General features: G+C 45.9%; 1 protein-coding gene across 10 annotated transcripts in view; it reads left to right on the top strand.

Moving 5' to 3' along the window:
* Positions 1 to 15,437, top strand: part of NEO1 (neogenin 1) — a 577,741-nt gene that overhangs the window by 535,307 nt on the left and 26,997 nt on the right. The gene's annotated exons all lie outside the window — the stretch shown is intronic.

Raw genomic sequence — 15,437 nt, forward strand, 5'->3', positions numbered from 1 at the left:
CTCTGACTTCACTTTCTTAATTCATTTATAATTGCATTCAACCAGTTCATGGCCTGTGCGTACAAGTTGTTAAAGTGACCTTTGTAACAAAAGGGCAGGATAAATACACTTAGTAAAAAAAAATATGTATAAAGAAGAATAAAAGAGTGCATAGTGTACAAACAGAACTAGGAAAATATGCAAAATAGACTACTTAAAGTAGGAAAAGAAGGATTTGAAAAGAAAGCATGTTGGTGGCTGTATTTAAGTGTGAGGGTTGCTCTCTGGACGTGTCATGTTACATTTGTGGCTATATGGTAGATGTGTTCTATGATGTTTATTTGGATGTAGAATGGTGTTGGATCTGGGGGTCGCTAGTTGGCGCAGGTAAGTACCTTTGTCTAAAAGGGACCCTTACTTCTAGTCAGGGTAAGGGGGATACACACTGTTGATAACCCCTGCTCACCCCCTTGGGAGCTAGGCACGAGCAGACCGGCTTATCCCCAAGGTAATGTGTAAAGTATTTTTACCAACACGCTCAGTAAAATAGTGAAACACCGCAAAAGGACACTACACAAGTTATTTTAAAAAATATAAATCTTGGTTAGGCAGAGTCAAAACGACGTGAATCCAACATACAAAAATACTCTCTTCCAATAATGGTTCTTCAGTCACAGGTTCACTGTAGCAATGTACTTTTGTAGAAAAAGTACTTGCGAGACTTATGGAAGTGGTTAAGTCCTTATAAATATAGGACTCCTGCTCCTAGCGTAGTGAAAGTCACTTTAAAAATGGTGCCCTTAACAACGCCCCTGGAGTAGAGAGAATCTCTGTAAGAGTGGTGCCCTTAATGACAACGCTCCTGGCGTAGAGAGATTCTCTGTAAGAATGGTGTCCTTAATAAAAAATAAAAAAAACACTGTAGCACGGAATGTGCTACACATGTTTACTCAGTTTTGCAGAGTGAATCTTTCTGGATTCACAATGCTGTGCATTATTCCGCCATCTAGTGGTTGGGTCCGGAATTGCAGCATTTTTTCTTTCTTCTTTTTTTTTTTCGTGGCCCAGGTGGGCGTCGATATCCCATCATTTGGTGTCCTTCGTGACCTAGGCACGCTTCCTGCAGAAGCTACCACCTTTGGTAGCCATCTTCAGATTCTTTTTTTCGCCGTTGGGTCTGGATCGTTGCCGAGTTCCATTGTTTTGGAAGAGGAATTCAAGCAACATCGAAGATATTAGACGAAGAATCAAGTTTTCAACTACACCGACTACAGGTCAGGTACCCGGAGCGACAAGGTAGAAGCCTTACGGACAAACCTCGACATTCGATGGAGAATGCACTCGCAGGTGGCTACCTGAGTGCTGGTATGGACGAAACGCCGTTCAAGTTTTGCACCAATTGCCACCACAAGTACGCACAGAAGGACCAGCATCCAGTCTGCAACCTCTGCTTGCCGCTCGACCACAGAAGCGAAGACCGCAACGCCTGCTCGGTGTTTACACCCAAGACCCTCAGAGTAAGGAAGAGGCAGAAAAGGGCGAACCACAACATGCAAGGGCCACCTCCATCGCTACGAGACCTGGGCCTCTCCAGTGGAGAAGAGGACAACATTGCCAAAGGACCTGAGGACTGCACGGTTGTCGAGGTCCCTAAGAAATCGTCGGAAGGAGGTAAGGGAGTCGTCGACCCCTAAACACCCAAGCGATGCTTGAAAGAGTGAAGCAATAGCCCTGAACAAGGCTCGTAAGGGTGAAGCAAAATCCTCGAAACATTCGAAAGCAACAGCCTCCAGAGACAGCCAGCTGAGCGGATCCTTCGAAAAGGACTCCCAATCGTCGAAAAACCTCAAAGACGTCGAAGGTAGCTCTCGCGAAGGACACCTCAGCGCGGAGAAAAGAGGGACTAACTTCGACGTTTTCAAAGAGAAGCGCTCCAAACCTCGACGCGGAACATGCCGCCTAGATTGAGAGGAAGAAGAGGAGGCTCGAGGCCGAAATGGCGAGCATCCTACAGCTGAAGAAGGACTTCGACGAGAAGATGAGCTAATACACCATCCCGCCGAAATTCGAGGTCGAAAGGTACGACGAAGATGCAGGACCGCCGAAAACACCCGACCCAGTCGAGGAACCTGGAGAAGAGGACTACTATTTCGAGGGAGATGGCAACGAAGATCTGCAATCCTACCGGGATTCAACGTCCTCGGAGGCACAAGACGTGGATTGGTAAGATCTCGACGCCGAATCGCCGGAAGAGGGCGTAGACACTTATCCTTCGAGGCCTTCGCCGCCAGACGACATAGGGATCTACAACATGGCTGTGCAGAAGGCTGCACAGACTTATGGAGTGAAAATGGAGGAGGAGAAGCCCAAGGCATGTTTTCTCCCGGAAACTCTACTGCCTCAGCAGACCAGAAGCCACTTCCTACCCATGCTCCCCAGTGTGCTGGACCAGGGAAGAGAGACCTTTAATTAGCCAGCTGTATGCAAAGCTGTGACGCCTAGAACAGAGAAAAAATACAAACATTCCTCAAAAGACCCTGCATACATTCAGGGTTCAGTGCCAGCCAACTCCATAATTGCAGCAACAGTTAGGAAGAGGGCCAATGTTCCCACAAATACAGGACCACCCCCAGACAAGGAGAGTAGAAGGATGGACCTCACAGGGAGAAAGGTGGAGAGAAATGCGGCAATACACTGGTGCATTGCGAATTCCAGTGCCCTGCTCAACAGGGCAACACACCAACACTGGGATGAAGTCAGACAGCTCCTAAAGCTCCTACCAGATCAGTACCAACAGAGAGCTGCTCACCTGGTAGAGGAAAAAATGAACTTGGCGAACGCATGCCTAAAATCGGCACTGGATGCTGCAGAAACATCTAACAGGCTAATGATGATAGGGGTGACTGAAAGAAGACTAGCATGGCTGAGAATTTCAGGATTCAAGCCGGAGGTACAAAGCAACATCTTAAATACACCCTTCAATGGAGAGCAACTGTTCAGCACACCAGTGGACAACAAGTTGACACAGCTCAAGAAGGACAATGAGACAGCAAGGTCCATGGGAGCGCTGCAGTTCAGGGGGATGAGAAGAGGCACACCCACTAGGAGACCGGGTGGTAGAAGTGGAGGCAATGTTCCAACCACATTGCACCAAACATTCCAGCAAGGCTATCAAGGGAACAATCAAGGCCAGCAGCAGCCGGGTCAGCTACAGCAGAACTGGCAGTACCAACCCCGGGGACAGTCCTTTTGAGGGCACGGAAACGGGCGAGGACAGGCACAAAAGGACGGACAACAGCCCTCAACCAAGTGACTCCTTCATGCATCACGCCCCCACCCTAGCAACACCCCAGGGTGGGCGGGAAAACAAAGGGAGAAGATGCAACAAAACGTTCAACGTCAAGCAGTACCTCGAATACTCAACAGTAGGGATAAGAATAAGAGACTTTATCCAGGAATGGAGGAAGGTCAAGTCAGACAAATGGATCCTAAACATCATTTAATGCGGATACTGTATAGAGTTAGAAAGACAACCTCCAGACAGAAAACCTAGAAGAAAGGCACACTCAGCAAAGGAGCTATCGCTCTTGCAACTAGAGGCACAGGAATTGCTCAGCAAGGAGGCAATAGAAGTGGTACTGCAAAACCAAAGGAACAAGGGAGTTTACTCAACTTACTTCCTAGTACCAAAGCTGGACGAGACACTAAGACCTATCTTAGATCTGAGGTTCCTCAACAAATTCATAAGGACTCAAAAATTCAAGATGACCTCCCTACAAGAGGTAATACCACAAGTAGAGCAAGGAGACTTCATGGCTACTATAGACTTGAAGGACACATACCTACACATTCCCATCAACCACAAACACAAGTACCTACTAAGGTTTGTGTTCAACCAAAGCCACTACCAGTTCACAGTACTGGCATTCAGACTAAAATCCGCACCAACGGTGTTTACAAAATGCCTAGCAGCTGTTGCAGCACACCTTCGAAAGTAGGGGACACATGTATACCCCTATCTCGACGACTGGCTCGTAAAGGCAAGTACGTACGATCAATGCAAACTACACATCCAGCAGGTCATACTAACACCAACAGAACTGGGTTTCTCGATTCATTGGAAGAAATCGTCAACAGAGCCAGAGCAAGTCAAGATATTCTTAAGGGCAGAGATCAACACCATACAGGCCAAGGTGTTCCCCAGCAGGAAGAGAACTTTGGCGATACTGAATGAAACACGTAATTACCGAAGGGAGCAAGTTCTGACAGTGAGGAAGGTGAGCAAGCTGATGGGAATGATGGGGTCTTGCATTCACCTAGTCCAAAATATTCGACTACACATGAGGCCATTCCAGGAATGGCTACAGCAGCAATGGTCACAGGCAACCGGGAGTTGGGAGGATCTAGTGTTGTCGCACACGCAGTGCATCAGGAAATGGCGTGGTGGAACGAACAAAACCTATCACAGGGGAAAACTTTCACACAACCAACTCCAACAGTGACCATCACAACGGACGCCTTCCAGCTGGGGTGGGGCGGCCACATGAACAGACTGAAGGTGAGCGGGCTATGGTCGCAACAGGATGCGGTCAAGCACATCAACTACCTGGAACTGAAGAGTGTTCCTAGCCCTGAAAGCTTTTCAGAAGCAGCTGTACGGGAAAAGGGTGTTGATCCAATCAGACAACACCACAACAATGTTCTACATCAACAAGCAGGCTGGAACGCAGTCAGTAGCAAGCCTAGCACAGGAGATATGGTCATGGGCCATCCCACTAAGGATAGACCTACTGGCAATACAGCTCCCAGGGAAGGACAACGTGGTGGCAGGCAGGCTCAGCAGGCAGATGTCAGCTCACACGAATGGGAGATCAACCAACAGGAATTACAGAAGGTATTCCAAAAGTGGGGTACACCGCAGATAGACATATTTGCAACACACCAGAATGCAAAATGCCAACACTTCGCATCCAGACAACCAGACCATCGGTCACAAGGGAATGCGCTATGGATAAGTTGGTCAAAGACATTTGCATACGCTTTTCCCCCGATCCCACTGATACACAGGGTACTCGGCAAATGCAGGATCAGCAACATGACACTAATACTGATAGCATGTCAGTGGGCCAGACAGTCATGGTTCTCGCAAGTTGTGGAGATGGCGCAGGCACCAGCGCACAAGTTCCCCAACAGAAGAGACATGTTAACAATGCAGAACGGAAGGGTGCTACACCCAGAGCCAGAGAGCGTCAGCCTGGCGGCTTTGCTCCTGAAGACCTAGAGTTTGCACACCTCAAGCTACCAGCCAGCACAATGGCAGTGCTCAGGGAGGCAAGGAGGCATACCACAAGGAAATGCTACGTAGCAAAGTGGAAGCGATTCTCAGAATGGTGCATTAGGGAAAACTTGCAAAGAAAAATCACAAGGGAATCAACAGTGCTAAAATACTTAACGCTTCTGCTGCAAAGCAAACTAAGCTACACATCCCTAAGGGTACAATTAGCAGCAATTGTGGCTTATACTAGAGGAGAAACGGGGAAGAGCTTCTTCACCTCCGAAGTCATAAAGCGATCTCTGGAAGGGGCAAAGAGGATCGCACCCCCAAACAGAATGCCAGCACCAGCTTGGAACCTCAACGTAGTACTGACACAATTGATGAAGGCACTATTCGAGCCCATGCACAAGGTTACACTGCACATGCTCACACTAAAGACGGCCTTCTTAGTAGCTATCACATCACTACGGAGAGTGAGTGAGTTGCAGGCGCTAACACTTCAAGAACCATACCTGCAGATACACAGTGATAAGATTGTAATGAGAACAGACCCACACTTCATGCCAAAGGTGGTGTCCCGGTTCCACATCAACCAAACAATCCAAATACCTATTTTTTTCCAAAAACCAACCATAAGCACAGAGAGAGCGCTAAATACACTGGACGCCAGAAGGGCAGTGATGCACTACATAGAAAGAACAAAGGAGTGCAGAAAGACAAAGCAGCTCTTTGTTTCCTTTGCAAGCAGTGTCTTGGGACGGCCGGCTACCAAGAATACCATTGCACGATGGATAGCACACACCATACAACTATGCCACAAACAAGCTGGGCAGCAGTTAGAAGGAGCAGCTCATGCTTACTCAACGAGGAAGAAAGGCGCAACAATTGCGTTTCTAGCTAAAACACCAATTCAAGACATTTGCCAAGCCGCAACATGGTCTTCAGTGCACACGTTCACGAAGCACTACTGTGTGGATATTCAAATGAACAAGGAAGCGCAAGTGGGACAGGTCTTACAGCATATTTTCAGTAACCAGTGCGCATCTTCCACCCAGCCACCCCAATAAGGTTAAACCGCTACAAAGTCTATCTATGCACAGCATAGTGAATCCAGAAAGATTCACTCTGCAAAACGTATAGTTTCTTACCTGTCGGTGTAGTTTTGCAGCTTTAAGACTTTCTGGATTCACTAGCGAACCCACCCTCCTCCGCCAGAAAGATGAGAAAGGAGGAAGGGGATTAAGGAATGGACAAGGATAAAAAAATTATACGAAAAACAATAACACTGGAAAAGAAAAAAGAATCCGGTTACCTTTAGGATGCGGAGGGGGCTTGGCAGTCCGCGCTGAACTCCGGCGGGGCAGCTCTCTTGTCGGCAGAGCTCCCTGACTTCCGGTACGGCTCCGCCGACGATGACGTGCGTGAGGAAGCCCCAATTGCTAGAGGACTCCATCGCTGAACTCTCCTTGATGCAGCTCTGCCGGGACGAGCCTCCTCGTTGTAGGGGAACCCTCCATGCTGGGACCAATCCCAGCGCGGCACTGCAGTGACGATTCACAGACTCCGGGCCAGTGGCAGTGAATTGGTAGGGGGCTCTTGCGGCTCCTCTCCTCAGCCAATCCGGCCTCAGGCGCACAGCTCGAGGTGCGGCGGTGATTACCAAATTAAAGGGCAGCAATCTTGCCGATCGGGGGCCGGTGGGGAAGAGATGCCTGCCCTCAGTGCACTGTTTTTAGGGCTCGGGCCTACGCCACCACAAAGTGGGGGGCGGAGCTTCCGAGCTCTTATGCGTTAAAAAAAAAAAAAAGAATTCAGAAAGGGGTCCGGCTGGCACATTCCTTAGTTTTTTATGGCATCTGCCTAGTGATTCGTCTTCGCTGTGCTGTCTATTTAGTAGCGTTTACGTGATAGGCTATATGTAATGTACGCGTGCCCGATTTGGCATATTTTCGGCGGTTTCGCGCACGGCAGACTTATTAATCTTAATTAGGAGCTGTCAGAGTGCCCGTGTAATGCAATCCAGATGGTGCGAGCGCGTTCACCATTGCATTGCATACAAAAATGTCATCTGATCTCTTCAGAGAGTGTCCGCAGGCGCTGTACGGGGCATTTTTTTCCAGGCGCGAGGGGTCTTTGTAAAATCGTAGACTGCGCCTCGTTCCCCGCAAATCTAGACAGCCAGCGCTCTAACCAAATATGCGACAAAAATAACCCGGATGAGAGGGAAATGTGTTGACATCACTGGTCGTGTAAACTTAACAGTGCGTTTTTATTTCGGAGGAGCCGGTCGCATTTCTTCTCACCCGACAAAGGCTTTGCTGCCTCAACGACACGTCCTAAATGTCAGAATTGCGCCACAGCACAATGAGGCGCTGTGTCCCCCTCTCAAAGCGTCTAATGTGCTGCAGCCAAATGACCGATTTTTATGGGGCGGCCAAGAGGGTCGTGCTGCAGTCGCCCCCGGTTAACGTGCTAACATTACAAGCCTCACATCCTCATGGCAAGTAATGCGCGTCCATGTTTTAAAACCGAAAAAATCCTCAAAATGTAAACGAAGATCTTGCCCTGTGAATTAATTTGTTCCCATCTTAGACTTCAAGAGACAGCATCCAACAGAGAATCAAAACAAGCATTGTCAAGCGCAACAGGTCTAGCCTTGCAAGCCTGCCCTTATTTTTTTTTTTGCTAGCACATGCAATAGACATTACAGTTTTAAAAGTGAAAATAGTAAAATTGCAAGTTGGGAAGCTACAGGACCCGCACAGAACAAATAAAATAGAAATGAAAGACATATTGGCCCGTCAAGCCCTGGTGCATGTGGTCATTCTCAGTGTAGAGTTTTTTTTTGTTGTTTTTTTTATATAGCGCGAACTAGAACCAAACCGAATCAGTTATCAGAGCGCTTTACATAGCACCAGTTACGTTACATGAGGACACACTTTCATTTATTTTTTTTTTTTTTTTTAGGCACGGGGAGATTAAGTGATTTGCCCAGAATCACACGGGGTTTTTGGCGTCGTTACCGAGACTCGAACCAAGTTTCCGAGGTCGAGCGCCTGAGCCGTTAGGCCAACCCCTCTCCTGTCAATGGATGAAAAGTGGGAGACCTATTACCCCACGGTGTATGCTACGGTGGGCGGAAGCAAAACGAGAGTAACAATGTAACAGGCCACTGGATGAAGAGGGCAGATCCAAAGACTTTATGGATTTACATATGTATTTAAAAGGGTTTTTAAATAACACGAAAGACGATTCTAAGCCAGACCTAAAAATGTGTTGTGTGCAAGGACAGCAATATAAAGAGGCTGTGGGTTCATGACTTTATACTCCACTTGTATCTATCACCATCACTTATAAGAATATGTAACTAAAGGCACCAGATGCCAGGGTGGCATTCTACTGTTCACCAACCTGGGGCACAAAACAAGGCCTAACCCTTCAGTTATTACATACGACAGTGTGGAACTCAAATTTATAATACTGATTTAAGATGTCTGCATTTGCTCCAACTAGAAGGAACTCTGGAATCTTTAGAACCCATGTTTACTTCTGTGAAATCAAGCAACCTGTTGCAAGTCCTGGTAGGAAGACGCTAAAATGCAGAAAATGTCCATAGATCTGAGAAGGCTGTGGAGTGAATGTGGTTCCAGCTCCTTTCTCTGTAAACATAGTGTAGCCGAGATAAAGTACACATCATACAATCAAAGTTAAATAATGTCAATAAGCACTTTTCGGTGTTCGGTACAAAATGCACTCAGCACAGGTTATGTGATGCAACTGATCCTGTTTACGAAAAAAGGGTGGGGTTCAGGCCGTCATCTTGTGTTTTTGTTTTTTTTAAAGAAAACTCTGCACTCTACAGGTTTGAAAATGCTCTGTTAATATCATACTGCACTACCAGTTACTGCAAAGAGCAGCATGGCATCTGACTGATGGAAATCTGTTTAGTGACCACCCAAAACAGGCTGAGTACGGAACAAGCACGTCACAACTAACTTCGAAAAGGACGTTTAAGACCAGGGCCTGCGGGCAGACTACAAGGGGAGGATTCAGGTTCCATAAAAATGTACCACGGACACCTGAAGGAGCTTCAAATAACTCCTTTTTGAATACCTGACTTAAGAAGGCGGTGCATACCTTTGCACTGCTGTAAAAATATGATTATATATCTGGGAAGTAAAATAAGATCTTCTTACATAAGCTGGCTGCATTACTTATTGAAGGCTCAAAAATGTAAATTCAAAGGACAGCATAGCAGTTTCTGAATTAGTTAAAGATTAATGAGCCAGACGGTCGCATCCAACAACGAGGGATGCCGCTTAGACTGGTCACGCTTCAAGCAGCAGTTAAGACCCGGTTTACACAGCATTAACGTATTAATATGTAAAGTAAAATACACCACGTGGACTTGTGGAACCCAGGACTAGGTGCATTATGCGGTAAGTCAAATCTCAAGGAACTGTTACTTACTCCAAAAAAGTTACATATAAAGGAGTAGTGAGTAGTGAGTAGAGTAGTGAGTAGAGTAGTGAGTAGTGAGTGCAGAGTAGTGAGTAGAGTAGTGAGTAGTGAGTAGTGAGTAGAGTAGTGAGGTGAGTAGAGTAGAGTAGTGAGTAAAGTAGTGAGTGCAGAGAAGTGAGTAGAGAAGTGAGTAGAGAAGTGAGTAGTGAGTAGAGTAGTGAGTAGTGAGTAGAGTAGTGAGTAGAAAGTAGAGTAGTGAGTAGAGTAGTGAGTGCAGAGTAGTGAGTAGTGAGTGCAGAGTAGTGAGTAGTGAGTGCAGAGTAGTGAGTGCAGAGTAGTGAGTAGTGAGTGCAGAGTAGTGAGTAGTGAGTGCAGAGTAGTGAGTAGTGAGTACAGAGTAGTGAGTAGAGTAGTGAGTAGAGTAGTGAGTAGAGTAGTGAGTGTAGAGTAGTGAGTAGAGTAGTGAGTAGAGTAGTGAGTAGAGTAGTGAGTAGTGAGTAGAGTAGTGAGTAGAGTAGTGAGTAGAGTAGTGAGTAGAGTAGTAGAGTAGTGAGTAGAATAGTGAGTAGAGTAGTGAGTAGTGAGTGCAGAATAGTGATTAGAGTAGTGAGTAGTGAGTGCAGAGTAGTGAGTAGAGTAGAGTAGTGAGTGCAGAGTAGTGAGTAGAGTAGTGAGTAGGACATCAGAGGCAGCAGCTGTGCAAGCTTCTTACACTCACAAGGAGACCACAGGCAGCTGAGGTGCAATCTTCTCCCACTCACAAGAACGACATCATAGGCAGCAGCAGTGCAAGCTTCTTACACTCACAAGGAGACCACAGGCAGCAGAGGTGCAAGCTTCTCACACTCACAAGAAGGACATCACAGGCAGTAACGGTGCAATATTCTCACACTCACAAGGAGATCACTGGCAGTACACACCACATGAACACACTCCATAACACATAGCAACAATACATTGGCATTTACAATGCCATTAGCTCAAACTCAAATAAATCCGAGCCCGATTGCATTTCTAATGCTTGTTATCTCTGGACGATAACAGTGAAAAACGTGGCGCTCTCGGTACTGGTGGAGAGCAGCCAAGCATGCCAGCAAGCCGGGTGGCACAAACGACGTCCTGAAGGACAAACAGACAGCCGCAGAGACAGCAGGGACAGCGGAGCACGATGTAGGGCAAGTTTATAAAGGTCCTTGGCAACTTTTTTATCCCTGAGTTGTAACAGGAGGACAGCTCTTCTCAGGCCCTTGGAGATAGGTACACAGCACAGCTCCTCTTCAAGCAAGGGGGACACAGCAGACAGTCCCTTGAACCTCTTCCTCTGCAATCACAGCAACTGAAGGTCGGACTCTCAGCAATGGCAGCACTTTTCCTCCGTCTTTCTGGCTGTTCTTCTTTGATGGGGATTCCTCCTTGATCACAAAGTTTCTCCTAATCTAAGTTCTAGGGGTTTCAGCTCAGATATTTATATAAGTATTTGTTCTTTATGTGTGAGGGGTCCTGGACCCAGTCCAAACAAGTTCTGGGTGCACTCTGCCAGTGCACATCATCTTCCTTTGTGAGTGTGGACCAGGGCCATCACATGCACTGCAGGAGGTGGAGCCAGCTTTGTGGAAGACAGGTAGAGCCCTATTCAGACCCAGGTGCTACTCCTCCCACCACTCTACATGCAAATAGGTCTATTCAGCCTAGTGCGGACTCACCCAGCCTCCTGGAGCCACCCCAGCCCCTGTCATTCACAAACCAGACAGTCAATCCACAAACAGGCAGATGCACACTGAAAGGTTGAACAAGAAAATAGGCACTTTCTAAAAGTGCTATTTCCAAGCATAAAATGTAAAAATCATCTTCACTAAAATATGTGTTATTAAATTCTGAGTTCAGGGATGCCAGATTCCAACTTTCTATTTTGCCGCTATACGAAGATATGCAGGTAAACATGTTAAACAGCATTCCCTATGTTATCCTATGGGCAAGATAGCCTTTTAATAGTGAAAAACGAAATTGGCAGTATTTCACTATCAGGACATATTACCCACACTTGTTAGTACATGTCCTACCTTTCACATACACTGCACCCTGCCCAGGGGTGTACAATGGGCCTACCGTAGGGATGTCCAATGTGTAAGAAAAGGGAAGGGTCAGGCCTGGCACGTGTGTACACTGGCCAGGACAACGTGACCGTTCAAACTGCGCACAGGCACTGCAGTGGCAGGCCTGAGACACCATTTTAGGGCTACTCGTGTGGATGGCACAACAATCGGTGCTGTAGGCCCACTAGTAGCATTTGAATCACTAGCCCTGACTCACTCAGTGCACTTTACTAGGGACTTACTGGTAAAACAAATATGCCAATCATGGATAGCCAATCACAATAATAATTTAACCAGGGAGCACTTGCACTTTGGCACTGATTAGCAGTGGCCAAGTGCCCAAAGCATTTAAACCAGCAAAAACGAATTCCAGCATAGTGTCAAAAATACAGGAGTTAGAGGCAAAAAGTCAGGGGAAACCATGCCAAGGATGCCAAGTCTAACAAATGGTTTCTTTGTTTTTGTATGACAGTGGGTGTGGTGGATCTGTTGACTTATGACATTAGGTCTGTTGATCTGTTGACTTATGACATTAGGTATGTTGATCTATGAGTGAGGAATTGTGATAGTGAATGTCCCCTGCATCCTCCTGTATACTTATCCACCAAGCAGCTCCTCAGAGGGTGCCTTATATCTGCTGATTGCTGCGAGCCCCTCTGTGCACCCCACACAACTCAGCATGCCCCTCTGTGTCCTGCATCCCCTGGTACCCTCTGAAACGTCTTGTTAATTCTCACTGGTGTGTTACAGTTTGGAGTAGTGGTCATTTCTTTTCTTCCTTGTGCGTGGGCAAGGTGCTGAGTGTTTGGGGATCAGAGGCCCACTCCTCCTAGGCCATTAAGCAAGGCAGAGGCAACAACTCCTCTTTAACACTTAGTAAGGCCATAGGGGTGAATTTTTAAAACACCCTGGTCAAGAGACCTGATGTACTTGTGAATCCCCTCCTCTCTCTGTCCTGGCCAGGCTAAACGGGGTAGTGGTTGAAGGCCTTTAACGTAGATCTCTCCCAGTCTGACTGCGATGCCAGGGAGAGCAATTTTAAATATGGCTGGATCCCAGACCTGCACAACAAATGAATAATGTATATTTGGTTCTCCTGCGTTTCTGCTTCATTTATTTGTTTTGTTTTTTTGCTTTTCTTCCTAATGTTCATGAACAATAGAGAGGGTAGGTTTTGTGACCGCTCAGTGCTCATGAGCAAAGTGTTGCAGATGTGTAGTATGGCATTCTTTGTACTTGCAACCTACTGCTAGTAATTTGTAAACTGTTTGAAAAATAAGCATACTTTGATGCACAAACCGGACACATTTATCTCCCAAATGGCTGGGCAGATTTTCACCAAATCATAATAATGCTCCTAATGGGAAAACGCAATAAATGTTTTTAACATAAGTTTTGACGTTACATATAGAGGAACATATTCTGTGGGAAAATCCAGTTTGTGACCAAAGAACGTTTTTTGGACACTCCCACCCCTTATAACATTTGACCTGTTTGATCAACACAGAGTTTGGCATGCTGCTTTTGTCCTTGTGCAAGTTGGTTAAGCTGGAGCTACATTGTTAAGGCTGCTTGGTAATGTTTGTGTGCACATACAGCAATGTCTATATATGAGCTAGTACTCATTGATTGTAAATGTCAAGATGTGGATTCTGGCTTAATAACCTGTTTTGGCCAATAATGTGCCAATTGATGTCAGGTGAATGGAAAACCTTGGGACAGGTATATTGCAACTTGTTTTTAGAATCTTACTGTTTGGATAATTTTACAAATGTTATGTTGTAATAGAGGATTATTGCTGGTGACCAGGGTGATGTTTCTTAGGTCCTTGCCAATGTATCCTCCTACGGGCCCTCATATAAACATCTCCTCTTTATTTCTGTAATGCCTGTAGTGACCAAAGTTATTAGCTTTTCATAAGTTCTGGTGATTCCTTAGAGTTTCTCCTTCATTGAACAGTTGAACTTAAAGAAGGGTTTGCCTCCTTCCTTTTTACAATGCTTTATAGTGGAGGCTCGAGCTAGCATCCAAGGCGTTCTCCGATTATGTACTAGTTAAGGACCTGCTGTGCAGTTTTGTGATGTATTCTGCATGCATTCAGCCAAATTGTGCTCTTGAGACTTCTTCCAGAAGCGAATCAAGATTTTACTCGAAATATTGCCACACTCTGTTTAGCAATACTTAAGCTATCTGGTACTGCCTTCCCCTTTCTCTATTGATGTGGAATCTCCCTGCACGTAGAGCAAGGAAAAGTACCAGACCTGATTAAAACATTCTTGCCAATCCCTCGACCATCATTCATAAACACAGCGACTGGCTCATTTTACAACAATAGAAAAGTTGAGGTGCCCATTATAGCAGGGAAATGAGCGTACCATGAATACATCTTACAATGTACATGGTACTGGCATGGGAGACTCTTAAAATGACGTAGATGTAATTTCCATTCTCATCACTTTGTAGCAGACTACCAACAATTTGATAATGGAAAGTAGCCATCAGACTAAGGTCTTGATTAAGAGTTGAGCAGTGTAGGGTGGCCGGAATTATTGCCACTCCTCTGCAATGTTAAACCACACGGTAAACATGCCAGAATGTTTTACAACTATGATCTAATTCTGTTTTTTTTCCCAATTTGCCACCTGCTCTGAGCCAGAATTAAGGGTCGAATGTCTGTGAGAGGAATACCCAATCTTGGAAGATGGTCCGGTGAGCGTTGTCGACTCCCCGAGAAGCTTTTGGGGGTCCGGTGTTTAGACAAGCTACAACTGTACCTGCAGCCCTTGCCTCTAGTGTTTCTGGACCCAGAATTATTGTGGACCTTGGTATTTTACAGACCAGAACCAACAGATCAGTCAGGGTCACATGGAATCTATCTCTCCTGGTTAGACCTCTTAGCCTGATTGTTAATCAGGTCCTACAATTATTAAACTTAAGGAAGCTCTCTCTTTTTCTTGACCTGACAGAGGTCTATCAGTACCAAGAAGTGCTGTGTATAAACACACATTTTTCTACTAAGCTTTCCAATATACTTCGGTCATGCTCCAAAGCTTTCCTATATATCTTCCACTCTCATTAGGAAAAAGTATAACCATCAAAGCAGCTCTCGGAGTGCCGATCACCTTTCCCTTATGTGGAAAAACATTTGAAAGTGCTACCTTGTCGTTTGAGGTTTCTCCCATTGGGAGCTGGGAATATATGTCCAAATTAATGGTGGGGTGTGTCTTTACTTGTTGACCTTGTAAGTGGGTGGGTACCCAGGAGCCTGTGGTCCCATTCAGTTTAATACGAATATCTTATGCCATGGTATTAGCTAGGTATTAGGTGTATGTACATGACTTTCGGCTGCTGTTCGTATTTTTGCACACTACGCAGTCATGTTGATAAACTATATCATTATATTACTAGGATTCCTGTCAGGTTTCCAGAACTGTGCTGCAGACTTGCTTCAGCTACTGAATTTACCTGTCAATCGATTCATATCATTATTTGATATTTCAATCGGTCCACCCTATACGAAGAATTGAAGGGAGAAACTTTCTTGCAGCAGTGGGTCTTTATTTCATTCTAAGGGGTTGGTTCCACGGTCATGGCTTTGCTGATTTGGCAGTGCCTTATGTATTGGGTTA

The sequence above is a fragment of the Lissotriton helveticus genome, chromosome 3_2, assembly GCF_964261635.1.
Source record: "Lissotriton helveticus chromosome 3_2, aLisHel1.1, whole genome shotgun sequence".
Taxonomy (NCBI): Eukaryota; Metazoa; Chordata; class Amphibia; order Caudata; family Salamandridae; genus Lissotriton; species Lissotriton helveticus.